Below are 13,324 nucleotides of genomic sequence, written 5' to 3' on the forward strand. Positions count from 1 at the left end.
CAGCATCTTGTCGTCCGGCAGAGCGACTCGGACGACATTGCGGCCATCAATATGCTGTTAAATCAGACGCAGGACGCCAAGTGGACTTTGTGGAGCCCATGGTCATTGTCGCCGTCCTCCTGGACCCCGGCCTGCAAAAGCGCCTGGCCAAGTTCGGCGTCACCCCTGCCCAAGAACAAGCAGCGATCAAACAGCTGAAAGCCATGATGATTTTTATCGGGAAATCACAAGCTGACCGCGCGGACGACGAGGACGAGCGTCCGGCAAAGCGTCCTAGGTCCTCACGCACTATCGACCTGACCCAAGCGGCGAGCTCTAGTCGTTACTCCTCTTCGTCAGAGTCTGAGTGCCCCGGTCCTCTTCGTCAGAGTCTGACGAAGAGGACCGGGGCTCTCAAGCCCATGATGCTGCGTTGCGTCTGGAGGATGAGGTCGATCGAGAGCTGGCTGCCTACCGCGAAATCAAACTGTCCAAGGCGGAGAAGAAGTGGCTCGACACGAACGACGGCATTTTGACATGGTGGCGAACGCGCGGTATGTCTCTGCGCGCGACGATTGCTGCTAAGCTACCGATCATGGCTCGCGTGGCATGGTCGGTGCTCTGCATTCCTGCTTCCAGCTCCATAGCTGAGTGCAACTTTTCCGCGGCCAGCAACACCTTCTCCAAGCGACGCACAATGCTTTCGCCGTCGGCATTGGACAATCTCATGGTCATTCAGTCCAACCCGGACCTGTACTAGAGCTATTCGTCCCAAAATAGTCGATAATAAAAGGACTCTGGCCATTATTGACTGCCAGACACTGCTTAAGCTCGATCGTGTGCCAGGTAGTTGGCCGGGTACAGGATTTCATGAAGGTAACCGGGTACGGGTACCTGCTGGAGGCAATGGCTGGGCGGGTACGGGTGTGGGTAAGAAATCAAAACCGTTTGCGACCTCTGGTCCATCGGTTTTTCTCTCCACCTTTAGAATCAACGTGTCTTTAAAGCATTTGGCTGCAATATATTTCCTTTAGAATCAACGTGTGTTTAAAGCATTTGGCTGCAATATATTTCCACGTGATGAGCCACTTCATTGAGCTATCATTTGTGACCAGGTTACTTCTGAAAAAGCGATACATAGCTCGGTGGGCTTTACCTGGTAAAATAGCTATAGTTGTCTAACAATGTCCTGTAATTTCATTTCCACGTAATTATTTTACCCACCCGGCAGCATAACAAAAGACGGCTTAATCCTAGCTTGCTTATCTACTTCTGCCATCTACATCACAAAGCCTCAGTTTTGGCTCCAATCGTTTGCCTCCCAGCGCACCCCCAATGTTCACAACTTTGCCTCCCAGCCCACACCCCGCCCCCACACTCACCATGGCCCCGCCCCTCCCTCCATGCCCCGCGACTATATAATCCCTCGTCACAGCCACCTCTGAGACACACTTAATCGTTTGTGCTTTCGCTACGTTGTCCCCACCTGAAGAAGGACGCTTGTGTTGCGCCCGAAACGTTGTGATTTAATTTATTTGTTTTTATTTTGAATTTATTTTATAATTTTTACCTACATGACTTTACCGAAAAGACCAAAAAGTATGAATCCTATGCCTCTTTGGTTCTTTCGGTAAAGCCACGCAGAAAGAAAATAAATTAAATTAAATATGACATTTCGATTGCAACACAAGCAATCGTCATCAGGTAGAACTAAATTTGAGAGAGAGACAAAACACAGACACGGAGACACACAGACAGACACACAAGCAGAGAGAGACAACACAGAGACACATAGAGATAGACACAACATAGACACGCAGAGACCCAATGCCTCTGTGTCGTGACCTTAAATAGAGAGAGAGGGGGGGGGGCAGAGAGAGAGGTGGGTCTGCTGGAGCAGAGAAATTAGCGTGTCAATGAGAGAGCTGTGTGGAAATCCACCCCGCGGCGGGAGGGGGAGAGAAAGACCCAGCAAGTCTGGTCAAAACTGGTAAATTTTAGAGAGAGTTGTGTAGAAATCCACCCCAAAAAGTAATTCCTGCAGTCACGAAAGCTTCAAATTAAGTTTGAATCGTATGCCTGCTTCGCAGGCTGAAAAGGTTGAAGGCTCATAGGGCTGTCGAGATATAGAGCTAGGGCTATACTTTCTAAGATAAGCAGAACTGAAAGAATGTGTTTTCGTTGTAGGATAGCCCTAATAAGGCTAGGAAGAAAGAGGCAAACATTAATGTTAGAGGCATGTGAGAGAAGGTGTTCCTGAAAGTTTGAGATTTATTGAGCCGAAATAAATTGTCTTAGTTAGACTAAACCCCAATGAATTATTCTGCTCAGTCAAGGCCTCATTGAAGTCATTCATAAATTAGGCCTAGTGTAAGAAGGACAATAAACAAAGAAGCTCAAATAAGGGATAATTCTGGGTTGGTAACGTTAGTTGCTTATGGGGATGGGAGAAGGTGGGCAATTTCTAAGTCGAAAAGTAAGAATAGAATGGCTACTAATAAGAATCGAAGAGAGAATGGTAAGCGGGCAGATCCTTGTGGGACAAAGCCACATTCATAAGGGGAGAGTTTTTCACTGTCAGGTTTTATGACTGGTAGTCAAAATGCTAGGGTAGTTAAGATAGACAAGAGAGTTAAAGCTAGAATTATTATAATTATGAGGGAGTTCATTTGCATTTTCTTGGGTTTGTACCAGGTTTGGTTGGTTGGAAACTAACTAGATTAAGTGTATTAAAAAGGCAGGTTGGATTAAGATCATCATCAGTAGATTGAGATATATAAGAACAGTCAGACAACGTCGACAAAGTGCCAATATCAAGCAGTGTCTTCGAAGCCGAAGTGATGTTTGGAGGTAAAATGTTGTATTTGTCATACTAAGCAGGTGAGTAAGAATAAGGAACCAATAATTACATGGAGTCCATGGAAGCCTGTTGCGACAAATAAGGTTGAGTCGTATACAACATCTGCTAGTGTGAATGGGGCTTCATAGTACTCTATAGCTTGAAGAGCAGTAAAATAAAGTCCAAGTAAAACAGTTAGAGCTAAAGCTTGAGTTGCTTCTGTTCGATTTTTTCAGTAATACTGTGGTGGGCCCAGGTTACTGAGACTCCTGAGGAAAGTAAAACAGTAATATTTAATAGTGGAACTTCAAACGGGTTTAGTGGGTTAATTCCTGTGGGAGGTCATGTTATGCCAAGTTCTAGGGTTGGTGCGAAGCTGGCATGATAGAAAGCCCAGAAGAAGTCTGCGAAAAAGAAAACTTATTAAATAATAAATAAGATTATTCCATAGCGGAGGCCTTGTTGAACTGGGAAAGTATGATGACCAAGAAAGGTACCTTCCCGAACAATGTCTCGTCATCATTGGTATATTGTAAGGAATATTAGGATTAGGTGAAATGTTATCAGGGTAGAATATTTCTTATGAAATCATATGGCCAGGCCGGAGGTTATTAATAGTATGGCACCAGCACTGGTTAGGGGTCAGGGGTTTGGGTCTACCATGTGGTATGCATGCACTTGGTGGGACATATACTTTTTTTGGAGGTAGAGGGTTAGAATAAGAATAAAGACATATGCCTGAATCATAGCAAGAGATAATTCCAGAACAGTTAGTAGGAGGAGGAGTAATGAGGTAATTACTGTAATTGAAATATAAGAGGTTATTACAAAGGTTTCAGTAGAAATAAGTTGGAGTAGATGCCCTGCTGTTAAATTAGCAGTTAGTCGGACACCAAGTGCAATGGGTCGGATAAAAAGGCTAATAGTTTCAATGATGATTAGTATAGGAATAAGTGCAATTAGGGTGCCTTCCGGTAATAAGTGAGCCAGGTCTTGTGTTTTTTTTTGTATGCCAAGACGGACAGTGGCTAGTCATGGGGTGCCTGCTAATCCTATATTTATTGATAGTTGGGTAGTGGGTGTATAGGTGTATGGTAATAATTACATGATTAATTATTAGAATAAATATCATAAAGGCTAAACAGATTAAGGCTAATGTATGGCCTTGTGGGCTGATTGGAAGAAATAGCTGTTTGGTAGTAGTTGCTAGGAGAGGTATAAGTAGTGTGCTATAACGAGGTTTAATACATTTTGATGTTTATGTGATTAGCTCTAAACTAAGAACTAAAACAGCTAGTCAAGCTAAGGGTAGCCTGAGTATGTCAGGGAAGTAAATTGGTAAACAATTGTTAATGTTATGGTCAAATTCAGGTGGGTTGTTTAGGTTTAGTTGCCTGTTGAGCAGAGATAGTGTTTTGTGTTTGATAAGACAAGATAGTTGTCATAATAAAAAATAGTATAATTAGTCATGATACTGTGAGTATATAGAATCAAGGGGTAAGATTGAGTTGTGGCATATCACTAAGGGAGGAGAGATCCACCCATCTTCAGCTTAAAAGGCTCAACTTTCTAAATTTGAAAGAAGGATGGCTTCTAGTGCAATTGGCATAAAACTGTGATTTGCACCACAGATGTCTGAGCATTGGCCAAAAAATAGTCCTGGTCGAGTTGTAATAAATGTCGATTGATTTAGACGCCCTGGGACCACATCTACTTTAGTACCTAAAGCTGGAATAGTTCGAGAATGAATAACATCTTCTGATGTAATTAACATGCGAATCGGAGATTCTATGGGTACTACAATACGATGGTCAATGTCTAAGAGTCGGATTCCACCAGGTTCAAGTTCATTTGTTGGGTATGTTAGAGTCAAATTCTATTTGGTAGTTGTCAGTATATTCATAGATTCAGTATCATTGGTGTCCTACTGCTTTAATAGTTAAATGAGGGTTATTAATTTCGTCAGTAAGGTAAAGAATGCGTAAGGAAGGCAATTATGATGAGAATAATGGCTTGTATCACTGTTCATACTATTTCTACTTCTTGAGAGTCAAGAGTGTGTTAATTTGTGAATTTGGTAGCGACTATTGCGACAATGAGGTAGAGAATCAGGGTACTAATTAATACAACAATTGTTAGAGTGTGGTCGTGGAAGTTAATACGTTCCTCTATAATTGCGGAGGCTGCATCTTGAAGTCCTATTTGAGCTTGTTGTGCCATAAGCAAGATACTTGAGGATCCTTGACAAGGTAGTGTAATTTTTTGACTAGTATCTTAAGAAAGTGGCAGATATGGTTATGCACCTGGCTTGAAACCAGCATAGGGGGGGTTCGAATCCCTCGTTTCTTGTAGTGGGCTTAAACAAAAGATGGTTCTTTGTAAGTGTCATAAGGGGGCGGGCAGCCATGAAGTCATTCAAGGTTGGTGTGAAGATTTGTAGTGTTAGCTTTACGTTTAGCAGAGAGAGTGAGATTGTTGACTCGATTGTAGATACGATGTTTCATGTAGTGTAGGCATATGGGTCATCTGAATAACGTTGTGGTATGCCAGCTAAGCCTAGGAAATATTGAGGGACAAATGTAACATTAACACCAAGGAATTTAATCCCAAAGTGTGCTTTTGCTCAAGTTTCCAGTGAATGAAACTGGCTATAATTGCGAAAACAGCTCCTATGGATAGAACACAATGTAAGTGGGCTACTACATAATAAGTATCACGTAGATTAATGTCTAGTGGTGAAGTAGATAACATAATTCTTATCAGCGCTCCGACGGTGAATAAGAAAATATAGCCAAAGGCTCATAATGTAGAAGTTTGTCATTTGATTTTACCTCCATGAAGAGTGGCTAGTCAGCTAAAGACTTGACCCCTGTTGGGATAGCGATGATTATCGTGGCTGATGTAAAATAAGCTCGGGTGTCAACGTGAATATTCCTACTGTGAATATATAGTGGGCTCAGACAATAAACCCTAGTAGTCCGATGGCCATTATTGCTCAGACTATTCCTATATATCCTAATCGTTATTTTTGTTCCAGCGTAATAAGCAGCTTCAGGGTGTCCAAAGAATCAAAAGAGGTGTTGGTAGAAAATTGGGTCTCCTCCCCCTGCAAGGTCGAAGAAGGCCGAAATTAAATTACTGTGATAGCAGCTGCAAGTATAGGTAGAGAGAGAAGGAGAACCGCAGTAATTAAAACAAATCAGACAAATAAAATAGTTTGATACTGTGTCATGGTTGGGGGCTTTATGTTGAAGATAGTTGTAATAAAGTTGACTGCCCCAAGAATTGATGAAACTCCGGCGAGATGTAGGGAGAAGATTGTTAAGTTAACAGAAGCCCCTGTGTAAGCTAAGTTCCCCACTAGAGGGGGTAGACGGTTCATCCTCTTCCTACCCCTGCTTCAATTCCTACGGAGGCTAAACGTAGAAGTAGTGAAGGTGGAAGTAGTCAAAAGCTTATATTGTTTATGCGAGGGAAGGCTATGTCAGGGGCACCGAGTATTAGTGGTACAAGTCAGTTACCAAAACATCCGATTATAATTGGTATAACTATTAAAAAAATTACGACAAAAGCATGGGCAGTTACGATAACATTATAATTTGATTGTCCCCGAGTAAAGTACCTGGTTGGCTTAATTCTGTTCGAATTAGGATGCTTAAAGCGGTTCCTACTATTCTTGCTCAAGCCCCAGCTACTCGCCATTTTTTTATGTACGGGAGAGAACAATGACCCCCCAATTGATGTCCAATTATGAGCCGAGCCAAACAAGGCTAAATCAAAAATTTAGGAGTCCATGCGCCTTCAGAGGCTTTCGGAGGCATGCGAGGCTTTCAGGGGAAATTCCAAGTCAGGACAATTGGCAAATGAGCGGCTGAGGGGTCTCCGTCTTTGCACACATAAGTGGGCTCCAGGTGACAAAGCCTGGCTGCACTGTCCCGAGGTACCGGTGGGTTCATCACCCAAATTGTGTAAACCTTGGAGGGGGCCAGTTTTCAGATTCGGGCCATTCGGCCCCAGTGTGTTCAAATTCGCTGGGGTCGACAGAGTTGGTGTGTACATCCCTCTCACCTAAAATCTTTCATCGCGCCACGTGAATTCATCCCATCTCCACTACACAGGGGCCGAGTGTCGGGTGTGTCAGGCAAGCTGAGGAGTGTTCCCACTGAGGTTGGTCCTCAGGGAAGTTATGTGATCCCATCCTCAGGTTCTGCGCGTTTAACTTTCCCCGAGCCGCCTGCGCCGTCTCCGGAAGCTTCGGGAGTGGAGGGCCCATCTGCCCGGCCGACTGCTCTTCGATGGGACATTTTCAAATTCCCTCCGGGACCCCCAGGGAGATTACACCCACCTCGCCTGGGGGCCCGACCACAAGGAATCGATCCAAGCCTGTTCAGTTTTCGTGAGCCCTATACACACACACACACTCCCACACCGTCAGTTGGTTGTCGCACTCAACATGTCGTATTGGACATTGGCTGAACCTGGCCTTTATTTTGCTTGCGGGTGTTGTTACACGGTGAGGGTGGGAGATGCTGGTGCTGGAGGGAGTCTCGAGGTTTAGTGTGATACCGCGTGTTTTATATTTTCTCCTTATCCTCTCTTCTCTCTCTTCTCTTCTCTCTTCCGTTGTGTTTTGCCTACTGTTGATTCTGTACCTTTGTGCCCTTTCCCCATTCGTCACTACATATATCGTAAATATTATACATATGGGATGGGGTATTTATTTGTTGAGGCACACTAAGGGGATTTTGTTTGTTTTGTTGAGGGGGAGTTGACAGCCGGAATGGCCGAGGTTTACGAAGGGGGAGGGCAGGTGCTGTAGTGACATCGCTGGATGTAAACATGCTGGGTGCAGTGCCGGCCCTAGAGGGGCATGGCTTGCGGTGTAGCGACATCGCGGATACCACAATGGTGTGGGTGTAGTACCGGCCCTAGTGGGACCATGTAAGTGCTAAATAATAACTCTAGATGGCACCATGCTTTACGTGCAGTGCCGACCCTACAGGACAGGATGTGTGGGTGCCGGCCGAAGGATGAAGTTATGTGATGCCATGGCACTCGGGTTGACCCAGGAGGACATGTGACCGGTTAAGTTGACAAAGGGGGCCCAAGAGGGGGCTAGGGGGGGTCACGTGATTAGGACCCATATCCTTCCCGAGGATTCTGGAAGGTGGACATGGCCAAGGGCAGAGCCGGCCACGCCACAGAGAATATAAGTTGGGTCCCGAGAGGAACCAGGGTTGTTGTTCATCCTGGAAGAACCCCTTCGTCTACATTCTCCGTTCAATGAGTCTCCAACACATGGACCTGGGCCGAAGCTGTTGGTCCTGGTTCATAATAGCAGTTACGTTGTAACTAGTGTAGTAAGCATGGTGGTCACCACCAGAGGTTGTTATTCTGTTAACGGGAAAGTTGCCCCGTGTGTTGGAACTTAATAAATGTGTTGCCTCCAAGTCTACGGCTGCGACTCAGTTGAACCCATTCCAAGTGCATAGACCCTTGCTTCACTGGTCCTTTCGTACTGAGGAAGCAGCAAACATAGATAGAAACTGACCTGGATTACTCCGGTCTGAACTCAGATCACGTGGGGCTTTAATTGTTGAACAAACAAAATAGCTGTTGTGCCATTGGGGTGCCCCGATCCAACATCGAGGTCGTAAACTCTTCAGTTGATTCGGGCTCGTGGAAAGGATTGCGCTGTTATCCCTGGGGTAACTTCTTTCGTTAAGCAGCAAGTGATGTTGGGTCTATTAACATTAGTTTAACTAGTGCTTAGAGCTGTTACTCTAGGCTAAGAAATTTGTATTTTTGTCGTCGTGGATGTTACTTTTGTTCCGTGGTTAGTTAATAGTGGTTATGGTGTCTTTATATATTATGGTATTTGTAATCTAATAAACTTAAGCTGTAACGCTTTTCTTTTTGATGGCTGCTTTTAGGCCTACTAAAGTTTATAAATTGGGATATTATTCAATTAATAGGAGGTATATCTCTGTTCACTGGGGCTGTACCTCTAGTGAATACAACTTTAAATATAGAGGGGTAGGGTGTTTAAATTATCCAGTAGTTTTGCTGCTCATCTATAAATTAAGATTAAGCTTAAACTTATTTCTTAAGTAACCAGCTATCACTAGGCTCGGTAGGCTTTTTACCTCTGACCAGGATTCTTTCCAATATTTTGCCACAGATACAGATTAACCCTCATAGGTAATCCCGGGGTAGTTCGTCTAGTTTCTGGATGGCAGCAATATATTCGGGTCTATTTTCTAAGCCATGATGCAAAAGGTACAATATTTTTTTATATTTACTTAGGTTTTGCTTGATCGAGCTATTTCATGTATTTTTCAATATTCCCTTGCGGTACTATTATGTTTTTTTTTTAATCCTATCACTTATACTAGAAATGGGGTAATGGTTTGCGATAAGATTTGATTGTTTAATAATCAGAGATTAAGAGTTGTTAGATAACTATATTTAGATCAGTAGTCAGAAGATATTGAATCGCACAATACGATTTTCGTGTAAGGGAAATGCTTAACTCTTAAGCTGTATTCTTTTTCCAAGCGCACCTTCCGGTACGCTTATCATGTTACGACTTTTCTCTTGAAGGATGGGGAGAGTGATGGGCAGTTTGTGTGTTAGTCGACTCTGCGTTGCATTGCATTACATTTCCAAAAATTTGCGAAGCATGTTTTCTCAAACTGCCGATTTCTCTATCTAAAATTTACCAGGCTCTCATAGGTCCATTGGCTCTTTCTCTCCCCCAGCCGCTATGGGGTGTATTTCCATACAACTCTCTCTAAAAAAATGTTTTTACCATACTTGCTGGGTCTTTCTGTCCCCCTGCCGCCGCGGGGTGGATTTTCGCACAGCTCTCTCATTGACATGCTAATGTATCTGCTCCAGCAGACCCACCTCTCTCTCTATCCCCCCCTCTCTCTATTTAAGGCGATGACACAGAGGCATTGGGTCTATGTGTGTCTATGTTGTGTGTCTCTCTCTCTCTTTGTGTCTCTGTGTTGTCACGTTCTGCTTGTGTGTCTGTCTGTGTGTCTCACTGTCTGTGTTTTGTCTCTCGCTCAAATTTAGGTCTACCTGATGACGAATGCTTGTGTTGCAATCAAAACGTCGTATTCTATTATTTAATTTATGTTATTTCTACGTGACTTGACCGAAAGAACCAAAGAGTAAATGTAAAGTTAACATGATTGCTAAGTTCAACATCCTGTCAACAAAGAAGCCAGATCCACACATTAAAAAGTTAGATGTTAACAAGATTGTCATCAATCAGAGTAACAGCCCAATTTCTGATAGACTAAAATCGGTACGAGCTAGAGGGCTGAACTTTGCAGTCACCCCCAAACACATCCCAGTGGATGATATCATTGCCCAGGTTGACGTAGCCCTCAAAGGTTTAGGTCACATTCCAGCAGACGTGGCAAAATCTGAAATCGCCGCCATCCTCAAAAACGCTAAGAAACCCATTAGTAACATCAGCAGGGACGAGCGCTCTGAACTCGCTCAATTGAAAAAAAGAGATGACATTGTCATCCTTTCAGCCGACAAGGGCAATACCACGGTCATCAGGGATAAAACCACATACAACAACAAAATCCAGGACCTTCTTAATTATGGCAGTTATACCAAAATCAACAAAGATCCTACCAACCGCCTGGCTAAAAAAAAAAACAATATTATCACTAATTAGACTTCTCTAATCGGACCGACCAAGCTGCTCTCTCTAAAACCTTCAGCTACGAGACCACCCATATTTTATGGCCTTCCAAAAATCCATAAACACGGTACTCCACTCTGTCCGATCGGTTCTACCATCCACTCACCTACCTACAATCTGGCCCGATTTTTGTCTAAGACCCTGCTTCCATTCACGGGCAAGACCACCTCAGCAGTACTTAACTCAGCTCACTTGGTTTCTCTAATCAAGGACATTTCACTGTCTCCAGATGATTTGCTTGTCAGCTTCGATGTAGTCTCTCTGTTCACCAAGGTACCTGTACCTGACACCATAGCAATCATTCAAGACTTGGTCCAACAGGGACTGAATCCTGATGTACCAACTGTTGGTGAGGCACTGCCTTACCAACACTTACTTCATCTGGATTGGTACATTCTACAAACAAAATGAAGGTACCCCTATGGATTCTCCCTTATCGCCGGTGGAAGCAAATGTTTTCATGGAGAAATTTGAAACAGATGCCATCCTGACATCCACCCTACGTCCTTCCCTGTGGAAGAGATACGTAGATACTCTTAGTTTTTTTTTTTCCGGTAAAGTCACGTAGGTAAAAAATACAATTAAAAGTTAATAAAAGTAATAATGAAAATAAAATAAAATAATAAATCACGACGTTTCGGAGGCAACACAAGTCTCCGTCATCAGGTGGGACTGTCACAGCTACAATTACTGCATCAAGTGAGGAAAATTCCAAAAGACCAGCCCTAAAATACAAGTTAAGGGGGCAGGGGCTTATCTGAATGTGGTAATCAGGGAATGGAACGTGGAGGTGGTGGGCGGGGCTACAAGAGAAATTGGTCAACGTCGACCTGTGCAAGAAAACGGAGCTCCAAGAGAAATTGGTCAACGTCGACCTGTGCAAGAAAACAATCGGTGTACCTCGACCTAAACCGGTGTTGGTTGAGAACCCAAATACAAAAAAGCAGTACTGTTAAACGCTGGGGATGTCAACACTCAGTAAAGTAGAAAAGTACCTGTCAAATAAGATGGTACAAATATGTGTAGTTAAATCTTTTTTACATGGTTAATAACATCTTTCCAATGATTACTCAGTTTGTACCCATCATCACGGTTGAAGTTATGTCTATGTTTGTATATCTGAATGGCTTCGTGTACAAGCCTTTGATGGTAGCCAGAGGGTTTGCAGATCACCTTGGTCTCAGAGAAAACAATATCATGAGAGCCCACAGCGTTGTAGCAATGATCGGCAACGGCGGAAGACTCAATTTTGCCATGTTTCAGATCTGACTTGTGCTCGCGGGCACGATCAGAGACATGACGTTTCGTTTCACCAATGTAACAATCACCACAGCTGCAACTCAGTTTATAGACTCCAGGGTATTGCAAGGCAGGGATGACATCCTTCACAGATGGAATTAGATCACAGATTTTATGTACTGTACTGAATCGGACTTGGATCTTATGTTTGTTTAGAATTTTGGAGATCGTTTTGGTCACGCCTGCTATGTATGGCAACGTGATAGTTTTGATCGGAGTTTCAAGTGGCTGTTTCTGTATGGTGGGAGAAACAGCTTGGCGGATGGTAGGTCAGAGTATCCGTTCATCCTGAGAGCCCGATGTACATGTCTTAATTCACTGGCCAGGTGGTGTTGGTCAGAAATGCCATGAGCTCTGTGGTATAGCGTTTTGATGAGATACATATTTTGAGATGGGTGGTGGTGGGAATCAGGTTTCAAGTAGGAATCTGTGTGGGTGGCTTTTCTGTAGACAGAATGTCCCAAGGATCCGTCAGGTCTCCTCTCAAACAGAATATCTAAGAATGGTAGTTTATAGACTCTTTCTCCACTTCCATGATGAATCTGATGGATGGGTGTCTGGAATTGATGTGGTCCAAGAAGTGGTTCAATGCTGGGAGGCCATGTGGCCAAATGACGAAAGTGTCATCCACATACGTCTTCCACAGGGTAGGACGCAGGGTGGATGTCTGGATGGCGTCTGATTCAAACTTTTCCATGAACATATTGGCTATCACTGGTGACAAGGGGGAGCCCATAGGGGTACCCTCATTCTGTTTGTAGAAGGTTCCATTCTAGGTAAAATAAGTGTTGGTGAGGCAATGCCTAACCAGCACAGGTACATCCGAATTCAATCCATGTTGGACCAAGTCCTCAATTAGTGTTAGGGTGTCAGGCACTGGGACTTTGGTAAACAGAGATACTACATCAAAACTGACGAGGATATCATCAGGAGATAGTACCATGTCCTTGACCGTAGAAACCAATTGGGTTGAGTTGAGTACTGCCGAAGAGGTCTTGCCTGTGAAGGGAAGCAGAGTGTCTGATAGAAAATGTTGCTAGTTTGTAGGTAGGAGAGTTGATCGTCGACATGATGGGTCGTAGCGGGGTGCCTTCTTTATGGATCTTGGGAAGACCATAGAGTCTGGGAGGTCTTGCCGCCGAGGGTTTTAGAGAGGGACGTTTGGTTGGTTCGATTAGGGACGTCGAACTCGTGATGATCTTGTTAGTTTTTGTCGTTAGGCTGTTAGTAGGATCGCATTTAATTTTGGAGTAACTCCCATCATTGTGTAGGTCCAGGATTTTGTTGTTGTATGATTCATTATCCACGATGACCGTGGCATTGCCCTTGTCTACCGAGAGGATGACTATATCATCTCTCTTTTTTAGGTTCGCGAGTTCAGAGCATTCGTTTTTGCTAATGTTGCTAGTGGGTTTCTTAGCATTCTTAAGAATAGTGGCTATTTCAGCTCATGCTACATCCGCATGGATGTGTCCTAT

The 13,324-nt window shown here is 43.7% G+C and overlaps 2 pseudogenes; both read right to left on the minus strand.

The window, feature by feature from the left end:
* Positions 1 to 3,460: 3,460 nt before the first annotated feature.
* On the minus strand, positions 3,461 to 4,363 carry LOC133359434 (ATP synthase subunit a-like; annotated as a pseudogene).
* A 16-nt stretch (positions 4,364 to 4,379) lies between these two features.
* On the minus strand, positions 4,380 to 5,038 carry LOC133359435 (cytochrome c oxidase subunit 2-like; annotated as a pseudogene).
* Positions 5,039 to 13,324: the final 8,286 nt, after the last annotated feature.

This window comes from Lethenteron reissneri, chromosome 65, assembly GCF_015708825.2.
Source record: "Lethenteron reissneri isolate LAM-NWPU_2019-01 chromosome 65, ASM1570882v1, whole genome shotgun sequence".
Lineage (NCBI taxonomy): Eukaryota > Metazoa > Chordata > Hyperoartia > Petromyzontiformes > Petromyzontidae > Lethenteron > Lethenteron reissneri.